This window comes from Pseudophryne corroboree, chromosome 2 (assembly GCF_028390025.1).
Source record: "Pseudophryne corroboree isolate aPseCor3 chromosome 2, aPseCor3.hap2, whole genome shotgun sequence".
Classification (NCBI taxonomy): Eukaryota; Metazoa; Chordata; class Amphibia; order Anura; family Myobatrachidae; genus Pseudophryne; species Pseudophryne corroboree.
This window is the reverse complement of record NC_086445.1, coordinates 1,018,771,713-1,018,798,906: the sequence shown is the minus strand read 5'-3', so window position 1 is coordinate 1,018,798,906 and position 27,194 is coordinate 1,018,771,713. Positions and strand designations below refer to the sequence as shown.

General features: G+C 50.4%; 1 protein-coding gene across 7 annotated transcripts in view; it reads right to left on the bottom strand.

Annotated features, from left to right (window-relative positions):
• BCL9 (BCL9 transcription coactivator) overlaps positions 1–27,194 on the bottom strand; it is a 511,737-nt gene that overhangs the window by 102,892 nt on the left and 381,651 nt on the right. The window contains exon 1 of one of the 7 annotated variants that reach the window (XM_063956698.1): positions 23,046–23,341. The exons of 2 other annotated variants lie outside the window; for them this stretch is intronic. The gene's annotated coding sequence lies outside the window, so the exon portion shown is untranslated. Of the gene's footprint in view, positions 1–17,847; positions 17,935–20,878; positions 21,057–23,021; positions 23,342–27,194 lie in introns of those variants that run through there. 4 more of the 7 variants (XM_063956696.1, XM_063956692.1, XM_063956697.1 and 1 more) reach the window with 4 other exon arrangements.

Here is a 27,194-nt window from a genome sequence, read left to right as displayed (position 1 = left end):
CCCCGACAGAGCCAGACTTGCACCGGCCGCGTGGCAGCACTTTTGTCGGATTTCTTCTCTCATCCCCCGGCGGTGAGAGAAGAATTCCAGACAATTGAGTGACACTTGGCGCTGTATTGAATAGCGCCGGGACCTATTCAACTGTCGGTGGGAACTACAGCACAGATATAGAGGGGAAATAACAGGACACAAGGAAGCACCCAAAAATGGACAGCGGTAGGAAGGGCATATTGCAGGTAGATGTACGTAGTAACAGCAGATGAATAACATGGACGACAACCTGCAGAATGAGCGAGGACAGACTGCAATAGAAGTCGGAACAATAGAACTACAAGAAGTCATGATAGAAAATCGGTCACCGAGATGAACTGTACACCTATGTGCCATGTAATTACATGTCCTCACCCAGCACTTGTTATGTAAGCATAACACGGCCAGTAATTGCTATGATCCATATACACAGGGATGGGGAGAAGAGCCCAGCGGCTCCCCCTGCAGGTTGCATTGAGAATGCTGGGGAAAAGTTTTACCAATGCACCAGTCTGAACTACAAAACCACAACATGCCACTTTTACTCCATTCCCATGAATGGAAACGCTCTGAACTAATCATCTCTGGCCACCAGCCAGACAAATGCATCTTATAACGCTCAATGAGTTTGCTCCAGCGTTACGCATTCCCAGGCAACGCTCACATTATAATCCGGCAAAAGGAGTCCGGCTACAGTGCAATAAATCTATTTACACCCAGATCATGCAACAGCAAATCAGGACACAGACACGCGTCACTGCTGGGCAAAATATAAGCAAGAAAACCTATAAGTCTGTCAATGAGATACATTTTCCATTAAAGAATTAGGGGCAGATTCAATTAGCTCTGTCAGCCTGGAGGAATTCAATTAAGTCCCGCAAACCCTGCGCGTTAACACATTACGCATATCTACTTCTCGCCTCCCCAGGAACTGCAAGGAAAAACCAGAGTTAAAATCACGCCCCTGGGGCTTAACGTGTGGGATCTATGAACTCGGAATCTACGGGTTAACACGCGTTACCTGTGGGTTTACCACACGGGGAAGCCGGCTGAAAATGTGAATAGCTCTGGGTGTTAAACCCAGGCCTTTACCAACAAAGTAACTGAATCTGCCCCTTAAAGAGACAAATCAGAACCATAAATACCTAGAAGTAATAGGAAGAGATTTCCGCAGAACATTGAGTATAACGGTAATACAGTATAAACTAGAGAGACTATGGCGTCAATTCAATTTGCCGACAATTGAATAGCGCTGGGAACTAGCTCCCTTCGCTATTCAATTCTGCTCATGTTAAGTTGCCGAATACCCGTTCTCCCGGACGTCATAGGTTGATTTGTCGGGAGAACGGGCATTCTCAGACTTAACTGCCCGCCGCGATGCTGATGCCCGACAGAATCAGCCTCGCGCCAGCACTTTTGTCGAATGTCCGACAATTAAGTGCCTATGGCGCTGTATTGAATAGCGTCGGGAGCAAATTTAATTGACCCCTATGGGGTCTTTTCATGAAACAGTGAAAAGAGTGGAGAAGTGAGCCTGTGGAGAAGTTGCCCATGGCAACCAATCAGCTGCTCCATACAATTGTATAGTATGCAAATTCTAAACGATACATCAATGCCGATTGGTTGCCATGGGCAACTTCTCCACTGGCTCACTTCTCCACACTTTTCACTGCTTCATGAATAGACCCTATGAGCATGAAAGGAGGGCAAAGCTTTAAGTAACAAAAGGCAGTAAAGCACCTGTATGTGTGATACTAAAAAACATGCACGTAGATAATAAGGATTTACTTACCGATAATTCTATTTCTCGGAGTCCGTAGTGGATGCTGGGGTTCCTGAAAGGACCATGGGGAATAGCGGCTCCGCAGGAGACAGGGCACAAAAAGTAAAGCTTTTCCAGATCAGGTGGTGTGCACTGGCTCCTCCCCCTATGACCCTCCTCCAGACTCCAGTTAGGTACTGTGCCCGGACGAGCGTACACAATAAGGGAGGATTTTGAATCCCGGGTAAGACTCATACCAGCCACACCAATCACACCGTACAACTTGTGATCTAAACCCAGTTAACAGTATGATAACAGAGGAGCCTCTGAAAGATGGCTCCCTAAACAATAACCCGAATTAGTTAACAATAACTATGTACAAGTATTGCAGATAATCCGCACTTGGGATGGGCGCCCAGCATCCACTACGGACTCCGAGAAATAGAATTATCGGTAAGTAAATTCTTATTTTCTCTATCGTCCTAGTGGATGCTGGGGTTCCTGAAAGGACCATGGGGATTATACCAAAGCTCCCAAACGGGCGGGAGAGTGCGGATGACTCTGCAGCACCGAATGAGAGAACTCCAGGTCCTCCTTTGCCAGGGTATCAAATTTGTAGAATTTTACAAACGTGTTCTCCCCTGACCACGTAGCTGCTCGGCAGAGTTGTAATGCCGAGACCCCTCGGGCAGCCGCCCAAGATGAGCCCACCTTCCTTGTGGAATGGGCCTTAACAGATTTAGGCTGTGGCAGGCCTGCCACAGAATGTGCAAGTTGAATTGTGTTACAAATCCAACGAGCAATCGACTGCTTAGAAGCAGGCGCACCCAACTTGTTGGGTGCATACAGTATAAACAGCGAGTCAGATTTTCTGACTCCAGCCGTCCTTGAAATGTATATTTTTAAAGCTCTGACAACGTCCAACAACTTGGAGTCCTCCAAGTCGCTTGTAGCCGCAGGCACTACAATAGGCTGGTTCAGGTGAAACGCTGATACCACCTTAGGGAGAAAATGCAGACGCGTCCGCAGCTCTGCCCTATCCGAATGGAAAATTAAATAAGGGCTTTTATAAGATAAAGCCGCCAGTTCAGATACTCTCCTGGCGGACGCCAGGGCCAGTAACATAGTCACTTTCCATGTGAGATATTTCAAATCCACATCTTTTAGTGGTTCAAACCAATGGGATTTGAGGAAATCTAAAACTACATTTAGATCCCACGGTGCCACCGGAGGCACCACAGGAGGCTGTATATGCAGTACTCCCTTTACAAAAGTCTGGACCTCAGGAACTGAGGCCAATTCTTTTTGGAAGAATATTGACAGGGCCGAAATTTGAACCTTAATAGATCCCAATTTGAGACCCATAGACAATCCTGATTGCAGGAAATGTAGGAAACGACCCAGTTGAAATTCCTCCGTCGGAGCACTCCGATCCTCGCACCACGCAACATATTTCCGCCAAATGCGGTGATAATGCTTCGCGGTGACTTCCTTTCTTGCCTTAATCAAGGTAGGAACGACTTCTTCTGGAATGCCTTTCCCTTTTAGGATCTGGCGTTCAACCGCCATGCCGTCAAACGCAGCCGCGGTAAGTCTTGGAATAGACACGGTCCCTGCTGAAGCAGGTCCTGTCTTAGAGGTAGAGGCCACGGATCGTCCGTGACCATCTCTTGAAGTTCCGGGTACCAAGACCGTCTTGGCCAATCCGGAGCCACTAGTATCGTTCTTACTCCGCTTTGCCTTATGATTCTCAATACCTTTGGTATGAGAGGCAGAGGAGGAAACACATACACCGACTGGTACACCCAAGGTGTTACCAGCGCGTCCACAGCTATTGCCTGCGGATCTCTTGACCTGGCGCAATACCTGTCCAGTTTTTTGTTGAGGCGAGACGCCATCATGTCCACCATTGGTCTTTCCCAACGGTTTATTAGCATGTGGAAAACTTCTGGATGAAGTCCCCACTCTCCCGGGTGAAGATCGTGTCTGCTGAGGAAGTCTGCTTCCCAGTTGTCCACTCCCGGGATGAACACTGCTGACAGTGCTATCACGTGATTCTCCGCCCAGCGAAGGATCCTGGCAGCTTCTGCCATTGCACTCCTGCTTCTTGTGCCGCCCTGTCTGTTTACATGGGCGACTGCCGTGATGTTGTCCGACTGGATCAACACCGGTCTTCCTTGAAGCAGAGGTTCCGCCTGGCTTAGAGCATTGTAGATTGCTCTTAGTTCCAGAATGTTTATGTGAAGAGACTTTTCCAGGCTCGACCACACTCCCTGGAAGTTTCTTCCTTGTGTGACTGCTCCCCAGCCTCTCAGGCTGGCGTCCGTGGTCACCAGGATCCAATCCTGTATGCCGAATCTGCGGCCCTCCAATAGATGAGCCCTCTGCAACCACCACAGAAGAGATACCCTTGTCCTTGGAGACAGGGTTATCCGCAGGTGCATCTGAAGATGCGACCCTGACCATTTGTCCAACAGATCCCTTTGGAAAATTCTTGCATGGAATCTGCCGAATGGAATTGCTTCGTAAGAAGCCACCATTTTTCCCAGGACTCTTGTGCAATGATGTACAGACACCTTTCCTGGTTTTAGGAGATTCCTGACCAGGTCGGATAACTCCTTGGCTTTTTCCCCGGGAAGAAAAACCTTTTTCTGAACCGTGTCCAGAATCATCCCTAGGAACAGCAGACGAGTTGTCGGCATTAATTGGGATTTTGGAATATTCAGAATCCATCCGTGCTGCTTTAGCACCTCTTGAGATATTGCTAATCCCATCTCTAGCTGTTCTCTGGACCTTGCCCTTATTAGGAGATCGTCCAAGTATGGGATAATTAATACGCCTTTTCTTCGAAGAAGAATCATCATCTCGGCCATTACCTTTGTAAAGATCCGAGGTGCCGTGGACAAACCAAACGGCAGCGTCTGAAACTGATAGTGACAGTTTTGTACAACGAACCTGAGGTACCCCTGGTGTGAGGGGTAAATTGGAACGTGGAGATACGCATCCTTGATGTCCAAGGATACCATAAAGTCCCCTTCTTCCAGGTTCGCTATCACTGCTCTGAGTGACTCCATCTTGAACTTGAACTTCTTTATGTACAGGTTCAAGGACTTCAGATTTAGAATAGGCCTTACCGAGCCATCCGGCTTCGGTACCACAAATAGAGTGGAATAATACCCCTTCCCTTGTTGTAGAAGAGGTACCTTGACTATCACCTGCTGAGAGTACAGCTTGTGAATGGCTTCCAAAACCGTCTCCCTTTCGGAAGGGGACGTTGGTAAAGCAGACTTCAGGAAACGGCGAGGTGGATCTGTCTCTAATTCCAACCTGTACCCCTGAGATATTATCTGCAGGATCCAGGGATCTACCTGCGAGTGAGCCCACTGCGCGCTGTAATTTCTGAGACGACCTCCCACCGTCCCCGAGTCCGCTTGAGAAGCCCCAGCGTCATGCTGAGGCTTTTGTAGAAGCCGGGGAGGGCTTCTGTTCCTGGGAAGGAGCTGCCTGTTGCTGTCTCTTCCCTCGACCTCGTGGCAGATATGAATAGCCCTTTGCTCTCTTATTTTTAAAGGAACGAAAGGGCTGCGGTTGAAAAGTCGGTGCCTTTTTCTGTTGGGGAGTGACTTGAGGTAGAAAGGTGGATTTCCCGGCTGTAGCCGTGGCCACCAAATCTGATAGACCGACTCCAAATAACTCCTCCCCTTTATACGGCAAAACTTCCATATGCCGTTTTGAATCCGCATCGCCTGTCCACTGTCGCGTCCATAAAGCTCTTCTGGCCGAAATGGACATAGCACTTACCCGTGATGCCAGTGTGCAGATATCCCTCTGTGCATCACGCATATAAAGAAATGCATCCTTTATTTGTTCTAACGACAGTAAAATATTGTCCCTGTCCAGGGTATCAATATTTTCAATCAGGGACTCTGACCAAACTACCCCAGCACTGCACATCCAGGCAGTCGCTATAGCTGGTCGTAGTATAACACCTGCATGTGTGTATATACTTTTTTGGATATTTTCCATCCTCCTATCTGATGGATCTTTAAGTGCGGCCGTCTCAGGAGAAGGTAACGCCACTTGTTTTGATAAGCGTGTTAGCGCCTTGTCCACCCTAGGAGGTGTTTCCCAGCGCTCCCTAATCTCTGGCGGGAAAGGGTATAATGCCAATAATTTCTTTGAAATTATCAGCTTTTTATCAGGGGCAACCCACGCTTCATCACACACGTCATTTAATTCTTCTGATTCAGGAAAAACTATAGGTAGTTTTTTCACACCCCACATAATACCCTGTTTAGTGGTACCTGTAGTATCAGCTAAATGTAACGCCTCCTTCATTGCCAAAATCATATAACGTGTGGCCCTACTGGAAAATACGGTTGATTGGTCACCGTCACCACTGGAATCAGTGCCTGTGTCTGGGTCTGTGTCGACCGACTGAGGCAAAGGGCGTTTTACAGCCCCTGACGGTGTTTGAGGCGCCTGGACAGGCACTAATTGATTGTCCGGCCGCCTCATGTCGTCAAACGACTGCTTAAGCGAGTTGACGCTATCCCGTAATTCCACAAATAAAGGCATCCATTCTGGTGTCGACCCCCTAGGAGGTGACATCCCCATATTTGGCAATTGCTCCGCCTCCACACCAATATCGTCCTCATACATGTCGACACACACGTACCGACACACAGCAGACACACAGGGAATGCTCTAAACGAAGACAGGACCCACTAGCCCTTTGGGGAGACAGAGGGAGAGTCTGCCAGCACACACCAAAAAGCGCTATATATGACAGGGATAGCCTTATAATAAGTGCTCCCTTATAGCTGCTTTATATATATCAAGATATTGCCATTAAATTTGCCCCCCCTCTCTGTTTTACCCTGTTTCTGTAGTGCAGTGCAGGGGAGAGACCTGGGAGCCGTCCTGACCAGCGGAACTGTGAGAGGAAATGGCGCCGTGTGCTGAGGAGATAGGCCCCGCCCCTTTTTCGGCGGGCTCGTCTCCCGCTATTTTGTGAATACAGGCAGGGGTTAAATATCTCCATATAGCCTCTGGGGGCTATATGTGAGGTATTTTTAGCCTTTTAATAGGTTTTCATTTGCCTCCCAGGGCGCCCCCCCCCAGCGCCCTGCACCCTCAGTGACTGCGTGTGAAGTGTGCTGAGAGGAAAATGGCGCACAGCTGCAGTGCTGTGCGCTACCTTTAGAAGACTGCAGGAGTCTTCAGCCGCCGATTCTGGACCTCTTCTTACTTCAGCATCTGCAAGGGGGCCAGCGGCGCGGCTCCGGTGACCATCCAGGCTGTACCTGTGATCGTCCCTCTGGAGCTGATGTCCAGTAGCCAAGAAGCCAATCCATCCTGCACGCAGGTGAGTTCACTTCTTCTCCCCTCTGTCCCTCGTTGCAGTGATCCTGTTGCCAGCAGGAATCACTGTAAAATAAAAAACCTAAGCTAAACTTTCTCTAAGCAGCTCTTTATGAGAGCCACCTAGAATTGCACCCTTCTCGGCCGGGCACAAAAATCTAACTGGAGTCTGGAGGAGGGTCATAGGGGGAGGAGCCAGTGCACACCACCTGATCTGGAAAAGCTTTACTTTTTGTGCCCTGTCTCCTGCGGAGCCGCTATTCCCCATGGTCCTTTCAGGAACCCCAGCATCCACTAGGACGATAGAGAAAACCTGTTTTCTAACAAGCTGAAATATACCCTGGTTGGGACACTGACGATCCCGGTATATGAACCAATACTGGGATGAACAGTGGAACATGTAAAATAATGTAATCCTGTGCAGGATATACACCGATTCCACCAGGACAGCTTATTCCAACTACTGCGGGATATCTGTGGCCCAGGGAAAGGAGAGGTCACCACGGTTATAGTAGGAAGAGTGGCATTACTGAGGAGGTGGCCAATCTGACTCCCAATTCAACCTAGAAAATAACCTTCTGGGATTCTCTTTATAAAACCATGTAAATTATACTGATCCTGTAGGGTGGAAATTCCATATTCTTTTATTATTTTTACATTTCTCCATGCGATCTCTGGCCTATGTATTACAGGGTGTGCAACATTTAGGAAACTTCCTCTGATTCTGTAAACCCCCCCCACCCACCCATCTCGCTGCTCTTAGCACAGTAATGGATTTTGTGTGTCTGCCTCTCCGACACATTGATACTTTATACACACTATAATTAAGGTTACCAGTTTCCAGTGTTTTTTATTCCTGGAATATTTCTTTCACATGCAAAAAAATAAGAATTTACTTACCGATAATTCTATTTCTCGTAGTCCGTAGTGGATGCTGGGGACTCCGTCAGGACCATGGGGATTAGCGGCTCCGCAGGAGACAGGGCACAAAAGTAAAAGCTTTAGGATCAGGTGGTGTGCACTGGCTCCTCCCCCTATGACCCTCCTCCAAGCCTCAGTTAGGATACTGTGCCCGGACGAGCGTACACAATAAGGAAGGATTTTGAATCCCGGGTAAGACTCATACCAGCCACACCAATCACACTGTACAACCTGTGATCTGAACCCAGTTAACAGCATGATAACAGCGGAGCATCTGAAAAGATGGCTCACAACAATAATAACCCGATTTTTGTAACAATAACTATGTACAAGTATTGCAGACAATCCGCACTTGGGATGGGCGCCCAGCATCCACTACGGACTACGAGAAATAGAATTATCGGTAAGTAAATTCTTATTTTCTCTGACGTCCTAAGTGGATGCTGGGGACTCCGTCAGGACCATGGGGATTATACCAAAGCTCCCAAACGGGCGGGAGAGTGCGGATGACTCTGCAGCACCGAATGAGAGAACTCCAGGTCCTCCTCAGTCAGGGTGTGCCCCTGACCAAGTATCAGCTCGGCAAAGTTGTAAAGCCGAGACCCCTCGGGCAGCCGCCCAAGATGAGCCCACCTTCCTTGTGGAATGGGCATTTACATATTTTGGCTGTGGCAGGCCTGCCACAGAATGTGCAAGCTGAATTGTACTACACATCCAACTAGCAATCGTCTGCTTAGAAGCAAGAGCACCCAGTTTGTTGGGTGCATACAGGATAACAGCAAGTCAGTTTTCCTGACTCCAGCCGTCCTGGAAACTATATTTTCAGGGCCCTGACAACATCTAGCAACTTGGAGTCCTCCAAGTCCCTAGTAGCCGCAGGTACCACAATAAGCTGGTTCGGGTGAAACACTGACACCACCTTAGGGAGAAACTGGGGATGAGTCCGCAGCTCTGCCCTGTCCGAATGGACAATCAGATATGGGCTTTTTTGAGACAAACGCCGCCAATTCTGACACTCGCCTGGCCGAGGCCAGGGCCAACAGCATGGTCACTTTCCCTGTGAGATATTTCAAATCCACAGATTTGAGCGGTTTAAACCAATGTGATTTTAGGAATCCCAGAACTACGTTGAGATCCCACAGTGCCACTGGAGGCACAAAAGGGGGTTGTATATGCAGTACTCCCTTGACAAACTTCTGGACTTCAGGAACTGAAGCCAATTCTTTCTGGAAGAAAATTGACAGGGCCGAAATTTGAACCTTAATGGACCCCAATTTGAGGCCCATAGACACTCCTGTTTGCAGGAAATGCAGGAAACGACCGAGTTGAAATTTCTTCATGGGGCCTTCCTGGCCTCACACCACGCAACATATTTTCGTCACATGTGGTGATAATGTTGTGCGGTCACCTCCTTCCTGGCTTTGACCAGGGTAGGAATGACCTCTTCCGGAATGCCTTTTTCCCTTAGGATCCGGCGTTCAAACGCCATGCCGTCAAACGCAGCCGCGGTAAGTCTTGGAACAGACATGGTACTTGCTGAAGCAAGTCCCTTCTTAGCGGCAGAGGCCATGAGTCCTCTGTGAGCATCTCTTTAAGTTCCGGGTACCAAGTCCTTCTTGGCCAATCCGGAGCCACGAGTATAGTTCTTACTCCTCTACGTCTTATAATTCTCAATACCTTGGGTATGAGAAGCAGAGGAGGGAAGACATACACCGACTGGTACACCCACGGTGTTACCAGAACGTCCACAGCTATTGCCTGAGGGTCTTTTGACCTGGCGCAATACTTGTCCAGTTTTTTGTTCAGGCGGGACGCCATCATGTCCACCTTTGGTCTTTTCCAACGGTTCACAATCATGTGGAAGACTTCCCGATGAAGTCCCCACTCTCCCGGGTGGAGGTTGTGCCTGCTGAGGAAGTCTGCTTCCCAGTTGTCCACTCCCGGAATGAACACTGCTGACAGTGCTATCACATGATTTTCCGCCCAGCGAAAAATCCTTGCAGTTTCTGCCATTGCCCTCCTGCTTCTTGTGCCGCCCTGTCTGTTTACGTGGGCGACTGCCGTGATGTTGTCCCACTGGATCAATACCGGCTGACCTTGAAGCAGAGGTCTTGCTAAGCTTAGAGCATTGTAAATTGCCCTTAGCTCCAGTATATTTATGTGGAGAAAAATCTCCAGACTTGATCACACTCCCTGGAAATTTTTTTCCTGTGTGACTGCTCCCCAGCCTCTCAGGCTGGTCTCCGTGGTCACCAGCATCCAATCCTGAATGCCGAATCTGCGGCCCTCTAGAAGATGAGCACTCTGTAACCACCACAGGAGAGACACCCTTGTCCTTGGAGATAGGGTTATCCGCTGATGCATCTGAAAATGCGATCCGGACCATTTGTCCAGCAGATCCCACTGAAAAGTTCTTGCGTGGAATCTGCCGAATGGAATCGCTTCGTAATAAGCCACCATTTTTCCCAGGACTCTTGTGCAATGATGCACTGACACTTTTCCTGGTTTTAGGAGGTTCCTGACTAGCTCGGATAACTCCCTGGCTTTTTCCTCCGGGAGAAACACCTTTTTCTGGACTGTGTCCAGAACCATCCCTAGGAACAGCAGACGTGTCGTCGGAAACGGCTGCGATTTTGGATATTTAGAATCCACCCGTGCTGTCGTAGAACTACTTGAGATAGTGCTACTCCGACTTCCAACTGTTCTCTGGACCTTGCCCTTATCAGGAGATCGTCCAAGTAAGGGATAATTAAGACGCCTTTTCTTTGAAGAAGAATCATCATTTCGGCCATTACTTTGGTAAAGACCCGGGGTGCCGTGGACAATCCAAACGGCAGCGTCTGAAACTGATAGTGACAGTTCCGTACCACGAACCTGAGGTACCCTTGGTGAAAAGGGCAATTTGGGACATGGAGGTAAGCATCCTTGATGTCCAGGGACACCATATAGTCCCCTTCCTGGTTCGCTATCACTGCTCTGAGTGACTCCATCTTGATTTGAACCTTTGTATGTAAGTGTTCAAAGATTTCCCATTTAGAATAGGTCTCACCGAGCCGTCTGGCTTCAGTACCACAATATAGTGTGGAATAATACCCCTTTCCTTGTTGTAGGAGGGGTACTTTGATTATCACCTGCTGGGAATACAGCTTGTGAATTGTTTCCAATACTGCCTCCCTGTCGGAGGAAGACGTTGGTAAAGCAGACATCAGGAGCCTGCGAGGGGGAGACGTCTCGAATTTCCAGTCTGTACCCCTGGGATACTACTTGTAGGATCCAGGGGTCCACTTGCGAGTGAGCCCACTACGCGCTGAAACTCTTGAGACGACCCCCCACCGCACTTGAGTCCGCTTGTACGGCCCCAGCGTCATGCTGAGGACTTGGCAGAAGCTGTGGAGGGCTTCTGTTCCTGGGAATGGGCTGCCTGCTGCAGTCTTCTTCCCTTTCCTCTATCCCTGGGCAGTTATGACTGGCCTTTTGCCCGCTTGCCCTTATGGGGACGAAAGGACTGAGGCTGAAAAGACGGTGTCTTTTTCTGCTGAGATGTGATTTGGGGTAAAAAAGGTGGATTTTCCAGCTGTTGCCGAGGCCACCAGGTCCGATGGACCGACCCCAAATAACTCCTCCCCTTTATACGGCAATACTTCCATGTGCCGTTTGGAATCTGCATCACCTGACCACTGTCGTGTCCATAAACATCTTCTGGCAGATATGGACATCGCACTTACTCTTGATGCCAGAGTGCAAATATCCCTCTGTGCATCTCGCATATATAGAAATGCATCCTTTAAATGCTCTATAGTCAATAAAATACTGTCCCTGTCAAGGGTATCAATATTTTCAGTCAGGGAATCCGACCAAGCCACCCCAGCGCTGCACATCCAGGCTGAAGCGATCGCTGGTCGCAGTATAACACCAGTATGTGTGTATATACCTTTTTAGGATATTTTCCAGCCTCTCAGCTGGCTCCTTGAGGGCGGCCCTATCTGGAGACGGTACCGCCAATTGTTTTGATAAGCGTGTGAGCGCCTTATCCACCCTAAAGGGTGTTTCCCAACGCGCCCTAACTTCTGGCGGGAAAGGGTATACCGCCAATAATTTTCTATCGGGGGAAACCCACGCATCATCACACACTTCATTTAATTTATCTGATTCAGGAAAAACTACAGGTAGTTTTTTCACACCCCACATAATACCCTTCTTGTGGTACTTGTAGTATCAGAAATATGTAACACCTCCTTCATTGCCCTTAACATGTAACGTGTGGCCCTAAAGGAAAATACGTTTGTTTCTTCACCGTCGACACTGGAGTCAGTGTCCGTGTCTGTGTCGACCGACTGAGGTAAATGAGCGTTTTACAGCCCCTGACGGTGTTTGAGACGCCTGGACAGGTACTAATTTGTTTGCCGGCCGTCTCATGTCGTCAACCGACCTTGCAGCGTGTTGACATTATCACGTAATTCCTTAAATAAGCCATCCATTCCGGTGTCGACTCCCTAGAGAGTGACATCACCATTTCAGGCAATTTGCTCCGCCTCCTCACCAACATCGTCCTCATACATGTCGACACACACGTACCGACACACAGCACACACACAGGGAATGCTCTGATAGAGGACAGGACCCCACTAGCCCTTTGGGGAGACAGAGGGAGAGTTTGCCAGCACACACCAAAAACGCTATAATTATACAGGGACAACCTTTATATAAGTGTTTTTCCCTTATAGCATTTTAATATATATATACATATCGCCAAATAAGTGCCCCCCCCTCTCTGTTTTAACCCTGTTTCTGTAGTGCAGTGCAGGGGAGAGCCTGGGAGCCTTCCCACCAGCATTTCTGTGAGGGAAAATGGCGCAGTGTGCTGAGGAGAATAGGCCCCGCCCCCTTTTCGGCAGGCTTCTTCTCCCGTTTTTCTGAGACCTGGCAGGGGTTAAATACATCCATATAGCCCCCAGGGGCTATATGTGATGTATTTTTAGCCAGAATAAGGTACTATCATTGCTGCCCAGGGCGCCCCCCCCCAGCGCCCTGCACCCTCAGTGACCGCTGCTATGAAGTGTGCTGACAACAATGGCGCACAGCTGCAGTGCTGTGCGCTACCTTATGAAGACTGAAGAGTCTTCTGCCGCCGTTTCTGGACCTTCACTTTTCGGCATCTGCAAGGGGGGTCGGCGGCGCGGCTCCGGGACGAACCCCATGGTGAGACCTGTGTTCCGACTCCCTCTGGAGCTAATGGTGTCCAGTAGCCTAAGAAGCCAATCCATCCTGCACGCAGGTGAGTTCACTTCTCTCCCCTAAGTCCCTCGTAGCAGTGAGCCTGTTGCCAGCAGGACTCACTGAAAATAAAAAACCTAACAAACTTTTACTCTAAGCAGCTCTTTAGGAGAGCCACCTAGATTGCACCCTTCTCGGCCAGGCACAAAAATCTAACTGAGGCTTGGAGGAGGGTCATAGGGGGAGGAGCCAGTGCACACCACCTGATCCTAAAGCTTTTACTTTTGTGCCCTGTCTCCTGCGGAGCCGCTAATCCCCATGGTCCTGACGGAGTCCCCAGCATCCACTTAGGACGTCAGAGAAATAAAATAAAAAAAACTATCTTGAGAGAAATGGGTCGATTCAATTCACCAACAGTTGAATAGCGCCGGGAATTAGCTCCCGGCGCTATTCAATACAGTGCCAAGTGGCACTCAATTGTCGGGAATTCTTCTCACTCCCGGGGGATGAGAGATGAAATACGACAAAAGTGCTGCCGCCCGGCCGTTAAATCGGAGAATGCCCGTTCTCCCGACAATTCAACATGTTTAGTCCGGGAGAACAGGCATTCGCCGACTTAACTTGAGCTGAATTGAATAGAGCCGGGAGCTAATTCCCGGCGCTATTCAACTTTCGGTGAATTGAATTGACTCCAAAGAGAGATATAATATACACGTGTATGTGTGTTACGGGATACCAGTGGTCATAAGACAGACACCAGCATCCCAACAGGGATCGGTACGTATGCGTACCCTCCCCCCCCCGTCCTTTCCTCAGCCCAACCTTCACCGTTGGTGCCTAAACCGAGCCCTAGCCTCCCCCACCATCGTGGCCAAAATGTAGGACTCCCCGGCATACTTACCTTCAGGATTCCGGCACAGCGCAGGCATCTCTACTGATTATATTTATATATATATATATATATATATATATATATATATATATATATATATATATATATATATATATATATATATATATATATATATATATATATATATATATATATATATATATATATTATATATATTTTTATTTTTTATTTTTTTTCTAAAGATAAAAATGAGGAGAAGCTGCGCTCATAGTGCAGGTAAATATTTTAATGAATAAAACAACACTATGTACAATCCAGGACAGGTAATTCAAAGACTCGTACCCTGATTACCCACTCTGTGGGCTGATTACCACATGATATAAAGGTTTCCACAAGGCTGTCTCAATGATCGCCTACCGCAGTCCGGGACAAAGCACCGTATCCAGCCGTGAACACGTCAGGATCCGTCCAGCCACCGTGCCGTGCAATCGACCAGATCAACCAGTACACTTGTGGAGAGAAGACGTCTGACAGACCACCGGGGCGTGGTCTGTCAGACGTCTTCTCTCCACAAGTGTACTGGTTGATCTGGTCGATTGCACGGCACGGTGGCTGGACGGATCCTGACGTGTTCACGGCTGGATACGGTGCTTTGTCCCGGACTGCGGTAGGCGATCATTGAGACAGCCTTGTGGAAACCTTTATATCATGTGGTAATCAGCCCACAGAGTGGGTAATCAGGGTACGAGTCTTTGAATTACCTGTCCTGGATTGTACATAGTGTTGTTTTATTCATTAAAATATTTACCTGCACTATGAGCGCACCTTCTCCTCATTTTTATCTTTAGAAAAACGTATCTCCTGGAGTTCGGAGTGAATATAGGAGTAAAGTGCTGCGGTAATTAAACTTACCTGTGCCTGAAGCCCGGATTGTTGGTCTGTGGACTACCTAACATAGAGTCACCAGCGCACCTGTATATGCTTGTTTCAAAATAAATAAATAAATAAATATATATATATATATATACACATATACACACACATATATGTAATATAATATGTGTTAATATATACTATATACACACACACTATCTGCATTTCTAGTAGCTGTAGAACTTAGGATGGGAAGCGGTGAAAGGAAGTTTGGAGCACAATGGCGGTCAAGCAGCCTAGTGAGCAAGAGATTTTTGGGGGTTTATTATAATGAAACCTAGACCTATCTATGAAATCAAGTACATCATACGAGTGTATTAAACCGGCAAGAAAATAAATCAATGTACAAAATAAAAACCCAACAGGTAATAATACGGGAAGAAGGGACAGGCTTAGACTGGCAGCACGCAGGCTAAGTGCTGTATTTAGATCCTTTTTAATACAGTACTAACATTAGCAGAGAAGCCAAGACAAGAACACACACTTCAGGTCTGCTTACAGGTACTGAGCTCAGTGTGTAACTTGGAGGGAAAACAGGAAAATTGGAAGTATGGGAGTGAGAAAAGGACGAAACCTGTTCCTATTGGTTGCAACAGAGTCTGCCCTGCTAGAGAACGCAGCTCCTTAGGTGGCACCGGCTGCTAAACCCTCCACAGCTGTCGACGAGTTAACAGGCAGCAATGTGTTGGCCTGAAGCTGGAGCGTTCATCACGTTACTAAGCCATGCTTAGGCCACCTAGGTCTCATGCTACCGTGGTACCGTAAGAGAAAGCACTGCCCAGCCAAACAAGCATGCACGCCGACAGCCTCTCTCCTATAACCAAAGCCTTTGCCGTTTCCACCCTTATCTGGATGCAAGCAGCACAGTCACCATCGGAGAGTTAGAGGAGATTGCAGAACTCAGTCACTATAAAGCAATCCCAATAATTCCCCCTGTACAACATGCTTTACTGAAACACATCCCCCGCTCAGCATTCATCAGAACCTTGCAACAGGCCAGGTTTTCAGAATTTCCTTTAACAGCAAAAAAGCCACTAATTCACACGAACAGACATCGGAGGCTGTGTATGACAAACATAATACATGAAATAACAGAATGCTTATAGTAAATAGAATCAGCATGCTATCACTCATCTGCAGCAGTCTGCAATGTTAGAGAGAATGTAATCTCTAAAGCCGGGTATACACTGGAGTAATGGGCAATCTAGCCGATCACGGCTTCCCCTGAGCCCGAATGCCCATGCACACTGGAAAGATTTCATGAAGGACGGAACATTGTTCTGTCCTTGACTTGCCTAACAAAGGTCACTAGCGACAGACGTCCGGTTGGCTGTCAACAGGGCCGACGACTGCCCGACGCTTATGACCGTGGAAGCGCGCAAATCACCAATAAACACAGAGCAATGTAGTCTATTTGTTGTAATAAAATGGCAAATTGGCCCGACATTGCTCCTGTGTGTACCTGCCATAACTGAACTGGAAGAGCCTGAGTGACCGCCGGATGATTGCATTCTAAGGGCTTGATTCAATTTTTCTGCACGGATTGAATAGCGCAGGGAGGGAGCTCCCGGAGCTATTCAATTCTCGTGGACTAAAAAGGGTGTTTAGGCGTGAGAACAGGCATTCTCCGTCTAAAGTGCCAGCCGCGCTGCTGTTTTGTCCGCGCTGCCTAAGTTTTGTCCGATTTCTGCGAGAAGAAATCTAGTCGGGGATGACAGGCGCGGAATTGAATAGCAACGAGAGTTCCCTCCCGGCATTCTCTGTAGTGGAAGAGATAATATATTACTGGTTAACAAAGTTGTAGCAGACTGAACAATGGGGCCAATTCAATTTGGGCAAGTAGCCGAGAAATCCAATTAAAAATAACCCATTTTTGTGCTTTTAGAGAAAGTCACCAGAAATCACACAAATTAAACCTGAATTTAATCTAGAAAATCAATGCTAGTTTGGAATTGGATTGCAGAAGTAATTTGCAGTGCAAGTTTGCTCGCAGATCCCAACTCGCACCGAATAGGATTCAGCCCCACTGTGTCTTACCACAGTTCCTATATGAAAATGCACATTTTTGCGATTAGTGGCCTACTTAACTAGACCAGAAGCAATGATGCCAAATCAGGAAGACATGGTGCAGTTACACGTACGGAGTGTCAGCAATCTTCTGCCAATCAGGTGGTTCTGCTAAGGGTCTTCATCACAACACAAGGGAATCTCTGCAGAGTCCAGTAAAATTATGCATTCTCAATGCAACTTCTACCGTTCGCAACAAACGCCTGGCCGCTGTGTTTGGCAGCTCCTACCAACTGAAGCTCTCTAGTGCCTCCGTACAGGTTAATTTACACCAAATTTGACACAAGCTCTACAAAGAACAGAAGCACTGACTGCAAAGTGATATAGTTTACATGCCCCCTCATACTACCATCCACAGACATAAAATACAAACACTCCACAAAAGCCAAAACAAAAGCGTTTACGCGAGTGAAACGTGCATCAGCGTTTCAAGCACGTTTTGGTGTGAATGAGCACTTGCGATAACCACTGAAAGCAATGCACTCCTTAAGTGACTCAGACATGAAATCACTGCACTTGTACAACATAGAAAAAAACACAATGGACACATCAGGGCGACATCACACAGGTGCTTTTCGACTGCCAGTGTATTATGGTAAACCCCAGTGACAGCACATCACACAAGCATATTTGGTATATGGTGGTAAGGAGAGCCAGCACATGCGGCCTGGGGTGGGAATGAACAACAGAAGATAGAACTAACCCCCAATGCATTCACTTTCTGGAAACGCCAAGGTGGGGGAATGTATCAAAGCTTGGAAAGAGATAAAATCCCAACCATTTATCTTCTGTTATTTTTCAAACACAGCCTGTAAAACGATAAGAGGTTGATTGGTTGGTACTTTACCTCTCTCCGAGGTGTAAACCCTCTGCTCCCAAAAGCCTAGCGCTGTTTCAGACAGAAAAGTGCAGCGGACATAATAAGCTTATCATTGAGATCAAACCAAATACCCGTCCTGTCTGATGCCCCTACAACGGTTACCTCTCTGTCCTGGCTTTACCTACCCTCAAGCAAGCCGCATTAACAATCATTGCAGTAGTACTGCAGCACTGGAACCAATCTGCGCCACTTTGCTGACCCAAATGATGCCAATATATCACGTTTTTGGAGAAGCATCTGGATTTTAAGCAATTATCTCATCACACACTAAGACGCAGATTATTGCACTACCAATTGGTGATATGCTCCAGAAAAGGATACCATCCTGTTGTAAACTATGCATCATATTGTCATCTTTGATCGGAGTAGCTTTTACCAGGAGGACCAAAACTTAGTCTGTATGCTTACCACGTCATTTTGCCTTACACTTTGAAATGCATGTACATTCTCGCTCATATAATACAAGGGTGGTCCAGCAAGTAAGGCAACAAGACCTCTCACGTGTTTAATGTTCTCTATCTTACTCTTATTCCCCTCAAGGCCAAAGCAGATAGACCACCGCTTCCCCTCACGGCCATTAGACTGTGCCAACATCAGGCGTAAGATGGCGGGGCTGGCAGAAACATGGTCTCACACAGAGGTCCAGGTGAACTGTGATTATATTGTGTTACGAAAACAAATGGTCATCTGTGGTGGACATGTTTGGCTAGCTGTGTCGCTGCTCATCTTGATCGTCTGTCCTGCTGTTAGCAAAGGTAGTGCCTCAATTCCGTGACATGACGTTGTCACAGTACACCTCGACAAGTTGGTGATGAATTTCAGCTGCTGATGTGCACCTCCATGTGTGACCATGTCTCCGCCAGCCCCGGCCATCTTACAGCGGATGTTGGACTGCATGACTGACATAAGGCGCGGTCTAATGGCAGTGGAAGAAGCAGTGGTCTACCTGCTCTGGCCTGGTGGGGAATTAGAATGAAATAGAGAACATTACACATATGACAGGTTGTTAACTTACTTATGGAACCATACTCGTACATCCCAAGATATGGCTATTACACCCCATATCCGGTTTTGTCAGAAGAGCCTATTCTAAACTAGCTTATACACTAATACCCAATTGTCCCATGCATGTCCTCACACGGGGTCCTAACTGTCCCATAACATCCATACATGTACTCACACCGGGTCCCAGCTGTCCCAAACACCTCCTACATATCCACACACCAGGTAATAACTGTCCCATATACCTCATACCAGGTCCCAACTGTCCCATTCATGTCCGGCACCAGGTCCCAACTGTCCCATACACCTCATATGTCCCCACACCAAGTCCCAACTGTCCCATACACTTCATACGTCCTCACACCAGGTCCTAGCTGTACCATATCAGTTCCCAACTGTGCCACACATGTCCCCACATCAGGTCCAAATGTCCCATACACTTCATAATGTCCTCAGAACCAGGTCCCAAGTGTCCCATACATGTCCTCACACCAGGTACTAAATGTCCCATGGCCTGATACATGGCCTCACACCAGGGCCGAACTGTCCCATACATGACCCCACATCAGGTACCAACTGTGCCACACATGTCCTCACATCAGGTCCAAAAGTCCCATACACTTCATATGTCCTCAAAACCATGTCCCAACTGTCCCATACAGCTCATACATTTCCTCACATCAGGTTCCAACTGTCCCATACATGTCCTCACACCAGGTCGCAACTGTCCCATACAGCTCACACCAGGTCCCACCTTTCCCATACATGGCCTCGCACCAGGCCCTAAGTGTCCCATACATGTCTCCAGATCAGGTCCCAACTGTCCCACATATGTCCTCAATTCAGGTACCTACTGTCCCATGCATGTCTTCACACCAGGTCCCAATTATCCCATACACCTCATATGTCCTAACATCAGTTCCAAATGTCATAGACATCTCATATGCCCTCACACAGGTCACAACTTTCTGTTGTCCCCCTCACACAATGTCCCAGCTGTCCCATACACCACACACCAGGTCCCAATTGTCCCATACATGTTCTCACACCAGGTCCCAATTGTCCCATACATTTCCTCACACCAGGTCCCAATTGTCCCATATATGTCCTCACGCCATGTCCCAACTGTCACATACACTTCACACCAAGCTCCAGTTGTCCCATACACATAATACATGTTCTCACACCAGGTCCCAACTGTCCCATACACCTCATACATGTTCTCACACCAGGTCCAATTGTCCCATACATGACCTCACACCAGGTACCAATTGTCCCATAAACCTCATACATGTCCTCACAACAGGTCCAATTGTCCCATAAACCTCATACATGTCCTCACACCAGGGTCGAACTGTCCCATACACCTCACACATGTCCTCACAACAGGTCCAAATTGTCCCATACATGTTCTCATGCCTGGTCCCAAAATTCTCATACACCTTATCCATGTCCTCACGCCAGGTCTTAGCTATAGCCCTGCTGCACCCAATGCATGTCCTCATAGAAAAGCCCAGCTCTCTGCCATCCCATACTCCTCATGCGTGTCCTTAAAGTAGGTCACAGCTTTTCCACTCCCCTCTCTGTCCCATACACCTGACTTTCCTGGAGTACTCACACAGGTCCCTGTGCCACACAACTCTGTCCTATATATGTCTCATAAATGTAATGACAGTGTATACCATTCATGTATCCACACCAGGTTCCAGCTCTCTCATGTGCAATATCACTCATAAGTCTTCCTTCAACATGTCCCAGCTGTCACCTATACGTCATTTGTGCCCTAACACCAGGTCCCAGCAGTCCCCTATACCTCATTTGTACTAATATTAGTTTCAGTACTGCCTCATACCTCATTGATACCCTTGCGCCATTCCATCATAAACGTTCTCCTCACAGCTCTCTACTATACATCAGTTGTGTCTACGCTCCCAGTACCAACTTACTTGTGTAAGGTATGTTCTCAGAGAAATCCATCCCATACACCTCCCCAGTCTCACAAAAACCAGCTCAATGCTACCCCCGGGTCCCACACGCATACACCAACTCCCCACCAGTACCGCTCAACACACCAGGTCCCCACCAGTACCGCTCAACACACCAGGTCCCCACCCCCAGGTCCCGCACACACCACAAATCTTGCACACACCAGACCCCCCATCAATTACTCTCAATCCCGCACACACCAGCTCACCACCAGTCCCGCACACACACCAGCACTCTCTACCTGATCCCCCCACCGTCCCGCTCCCGCACACACCAGATCCCTCCTGGATGCGCACACTCCAGTGTTCCCCCAGATCCTGCACACACCATATCTCCTCCAATCCCACCTATCCTCCCGCACACACCAGCAGCCCCCCCCCCCCCAACTAATCCCGCATATACACACATCATTCCCCCTATCTCCCCACACACACACCCCAGCCTCCCCCCCATCACCCCAATCCCGCAAACTCCAGCTCACCCCTAGTCGCGCACACACAGATTTCCCCCAATCCTTCCACCTTCCCGATCCTGCACACACCAGCTCCCCTACTACCCCACCACCCCCGCACACACCAGCTCCCCCACCACCACCCCAATCCCACACACACCAGCTCCCCCACCACCACCCCAATCCCGCACACACCACCACCCCAATCCAGCACACACCAGCTCCCCCACCACCACCCCAATCCCGCACACACCAGCTCCCCCACCACCACCTCAATCCCGCACACACCAGCTCCCCCACCACCACCCCAATCCCACACACACCAGCTCCCCCACCACCCCACCAATCCCGCACACACCAGCTCCCCCACCACCACCCAAATCCCGCACACACCAGCTCCCCCACCACCACCCCAATCCCGCACACACCAGCTCCTCCACCAACACCCCAATCCCGCACACACCAGCTCCCACACCACCCCAATCCCGCACACACCAGCTCCACACCACCACCCCAATCCCGCACACACCAGCTCCCCCACCACCACCACAATCCCGCACACACCAGCTCCCCCACCACCACCACAATCCCGCACACACCAGCTCGCCCACCACCACCCCAATCCCGCACACACCAGCTCCCCCACCACCACCCCAATCCCGCACACACCAGCTCCCCCACTACCCTACCAATCCCGCACACACCAGCTCCCCCACCATCATCCCAATCCCGCACACACCAGCTCCCCCACTACCACCCCAATCCCACACACACCAGCTCCCCCACTACCCCACCAATCCCGCACACACCAGCTCCCCCTCCACCACCCCAATCCCGCACACACCAGCTCCCCCACCAATCCCGCACACACCAGCTCCCCCACCACCCCCCCAATCCCGCACACACCAGCTCCCCCACCACCCCCCCAATCCCGCACACACCAGCTCCCCCACCCCAATCCCGCACACACCAGCTCCCCCACCACCACCCCAATCCCGCACACACCAGCTCCCCCACCCCCGCACACACCAGCTCCCACACCACCACCCCAATCCCGAACACACCAGCTCCCCCACCACCAATCCAATCCCGCACACACCAGCTCCCCAATCCCGCACACACCAGCTCCCCCACCACCACCCCAATCCCGCACACACCAGCTCCCCCACCACCACCCCAATCCCGCACACACCAGCTCCCCCACGACCACCCCAATCCCGCACACACCAGCTCCCCCACGACCACCCCAATCCCGCACACACCAGCTCCCCCACTACCCCACCAATCCCGCACACAAGATCCTTCCCGGTCCCGCACATACACCAGCTCCCTCACATACACCACCTCCCTCACATACACACCAGCTCCCTCCCGGACCCGCACTCTAGCCCTCCCTCCCCACCGGTCCCGCACACAGCAGCTCCTGCTCCCCCTCCCCGCACACACACAGCGGCTCCCCCTCGGACCCGCACACACCAGCTTCCGCTCCCCGCACACACACACCAGCTCCCCCCGTGTGATGTCCCCGCACGAAGGCTCGGGCCTAGCTCACACGCACAGCCGCGGCCTGCAGCTCCCTCACCGTCCTCCCGCAGTCCGGGGCCTCCCCTCAGTGTCCTGGGCTCCTCTCCCGGGCGGCGTGGGGCAGGAACCGTCACTCTCCGGCGCTGGGGAGGAGGCTAGGCTCCAGCACGGAGGGGGGGGGGGGGTGATGCGGTGACCGGGACTCCCCCGCTCCTCACAGCCGGCAGTGCGGGCCGCTGGGCGGCAGCTTCAGTCTCCCGCAGCCGCACACAGGCTCCATTGTCCTATTATCATTCCCCTACTCCCCCCTCAGCGATACCTCCGGCACCTTCTCCTGCCCTCCCCCTCCGGCTGCTGCCAGTGGTGCCGTCCGCCGAGACACGCCCCCTCCCGCCCCGACATTCCCAGCACTTAGCGCCGCTCCGTCTGACACTGCGACCACGCCCACATCGGCGCCACGGACACGCCCATCCAATTCACAGCACAGGCTTTGCTGAGACCTCATAGACACGCCCCTCTGTGGCGGGACACGCCCCGCGTGTGCCTGTGTCTCTCTTTCTCTCCCCCGAAGGATCGTTCCACTTCTATCTGCTACCCCCGTCCCCCCTCCACCTCGCCAAGTGGTACTGCCCACTCCCCCTCCCGCCCATGGGGGCGTGTGACTCCGCCCACCTCCCTCACCCTCCTCCACACAGACGCACAGCCCAGCCTCTGGCTGCTGTACAAGTGTACAGTACATGTACTTCCAATGCAATATGTACACGGCGCTGTGCGCCTCACATTATCCCCATACACCCTGTACACAGCGCTGTGCCCCTCACATTATCCATATACACCCTGCACACGGTGCTGTGCGCCTCACATCCATATACACCCTGTACTCAGCGCTGTGCGCCTCACATTATCCCCATACACCCTATACACAGCGCTGTGCCCCTCACATTATCCCCATACACCCTGTACACAGTGCTGTGCGCCTCACATTATCCATATACACCCTGCACATGTCGCTGTGTCCCTCACATTAGCCCCATTCACCCTGTACACAGCGCTGTGCCCCTCACATTATCCCCATACACCCTATACACAGCGCTGTGCCCCTCACATTATCCCCATACACCCTGTACACAGTGCTGTGCGCCTCACATTATCCCCATACACCCTGTACACAGTGCTGTGCCCCTCACATTATCCATATACACCCTGCACACGGTGCTGTGCGCCTCACATTATCCCCATACACCCTGTACACAGTGCTGTGCCCCTCACATTATCCATATACACCCTGTACACAGTGCTGTGCCCCTCACATTATCCATATACACCCTGTACACAGTGCTGTGCCCCTCACATTATCCATATACACCCTGCACATGTCGCTGTGTCCCTCACATTATCCATATACACCCTGCACACGGCGCTGTGCCCCTCACATTATCCCCATACACCCTATACACAGCGCTGTGCCCCTCACATTATCCCCATACACCCTATACACAGCGCTGTGCCCCTCACATTATCCCCATACACCCTGCACACAGTGCTGTGCGCCTCACATTATCCCCATACACCCTGTACACAGTGCTGTGCCCCTCACATTATCCATATACACCCTGCACACGGTGCTGTGCGCCTCACATTATCCCCATACACCCTGTACACAGTGCTGTGCCCCTCACATTATCCATATACACCCTGTACACAGTGCTGTGCCCCTCACATTATCCATATACACCCTGCACATGTCGCTGTGTCCCTCACATTAGCCCCATTCACCCTGTACACAGCGCTGTGCCCCTCACATTATCCCCATACACCCTATACACAGCGCTGTGCCCCTCACATTATCCCCATACACCCTATACACAGCGCTGTGCCCCTCACATTATCCCCATACACCCTGCACACAGTGCTGTGCGCCTCACATTATCCATATACACCCTGCACATGTCGCTGTGTCCCTCACATTAGCCCCATTCACCCTGTACACAGCGCTGTGCCCCTCACATTATCCCCATACACCCTATACACAGCGCTGTGCGCCTCACATTATCCCCATACACCCTGTACACAGCGCTGTGCCCCTCACATTATCCCCATACACCCTATACACAGCGCTGTGCGCCTCACATTATCCCCATACACCCTGTACACAGCGCTGTGCCCCTCACATTATCCCCATACACCCTATACACAGCGCTGTGCGCCTCACATTATCCCCATACACCCTGTACACAGCGCTGTGCCCCTCACATTATCCCCATACACCCTATACACAGCGCTGTGCGCCTCACATCATACATATACACCCTGCACATGTCGCTGTGTCCCTCACATTAGCCCCATTCACCCTGTACACAGCGCTGTGCCCCTCACATTATCCCCATACACCCTATACACAGCGCTGTGCGCCTCACATTATCCCCATACACCCTGTACACAGCGCTGTGCCCCTCACATTATCCCCATACACCCTGCACACAGTGCTGTGCGCCTCACATTATCCATATACACCCTGCACATGTCGCTGTGTCCCTCACATTAGCCCCATTCACCCTGTACACAGCGCTGTGCCCCTCACATTATCCCCATACACCCTATACACAGCGCTGTGCCCCTCACATTATCCCCATAAACCCTATACACAGCGCTGTGCGCCTCACATTATCCCCATAAACCCTATACACAGCGCTGTGCGCCTCACATTATCCCCATAAACCCTATACACAGTGCTGTGCCCCTCACATTATCCATATACACCCTGCACACGGTGCTGTGCGCCTCACATCCATATACACCCTGTACTCAGCGCTGTGCGCCTCACATTATCCCCGTACACCCTATACACAGCGCTGTGCCCCTCACATTATCCCCATACACCCTGTACACAGTGCTGTGCGCCTCACATTATCCATATACACCCTTCACACGGCGCTGTGCGCCTCACATCATACATATACACCCTGTACACAGCGCTGTGCCCCTCACATTATCCATATACACCCTGCACACGGCGCTGTGCCCCTCACATCCATATACACCCTGCACACGGCGCTGTGCCCCTCACATTATCCATATACACCCTACACACGGCGCTGTGCCCCTCACATCCATATACACCCTGTACACGGCGCTGTGCCCCTCACATCCATATACACCCTGTACTCAGCGCTGTGCGCCTCACATTATCCCCATACACCCTTCAGACGGCGCTGTGCCCCTCACATTATCCATATACACCCTGCACATGTCGCTGTGTCCCTCACATTAGCCCCATTCACCCTGTACACAGCGCTGTGCGCCTCACATTATCCCCATACACCCTGCACACTGCGCTGTGCGCCTCACATTATCCCCATACACCCTGTACACAGTGCTGTGCCCCTCACATTATCCATATACACCCTGCACACGGCGCTGTGCCCCTCACATTATCCCCATACACCCTGCACACAGTGCTGTGCCCCTCACATTATCCATATACACCCTGCACACGGCGCTGTGCGCCTCACATCCCCATACACCCTGTACTCAGCGCTGTGCGCCTCACATTATCCCCATACACCCTGTACACAGTGCTGTGCCCCTCACATTATCCATATACACCCTGCACACGGCGCTGTGCGCCTCACATCCCCATACACCCTGTACTCAGCGCTGTGCGCCTCACATTATCCCCATACACCCTGTACACAGTGCTGTGCCCCTCACATTATCCATATACACCCTGCACACGGCGCTGTGCGCCTCACATCCCCATACACCCTGTACTCAGCGCTGTGCGCCTCACATTATCCCCATACACCCTGTACACAGCGCTGTGCGCCTCACATTATCCATATACACCCTTCACACGGCGCTGTGCCCCTCACATTATCCCCATACACCCTGCACACAGCGCTGTGCGCCTCACATTATCCATATACACCCTTCACACGGCGCTGTGCCCCTCACATTATCCCCATACACCCTGCACACTGCGCTGTGCGCCTCACATTATCCCCATACACCCTGCACACTGCGCTGTGCGCCTCACATTATCCCCATACACCCTGCACACAGCGCTGTGCGCCTCACATTATCCATATACACCCTGTACACAGTGCTGTGCCCCTCACATTATCCATATACACCCTGTACACAGTGCTGTGCCCCTCACATTATCCATATACACCCTGCACACGGTGCTGTGCCCCTCACATTATCC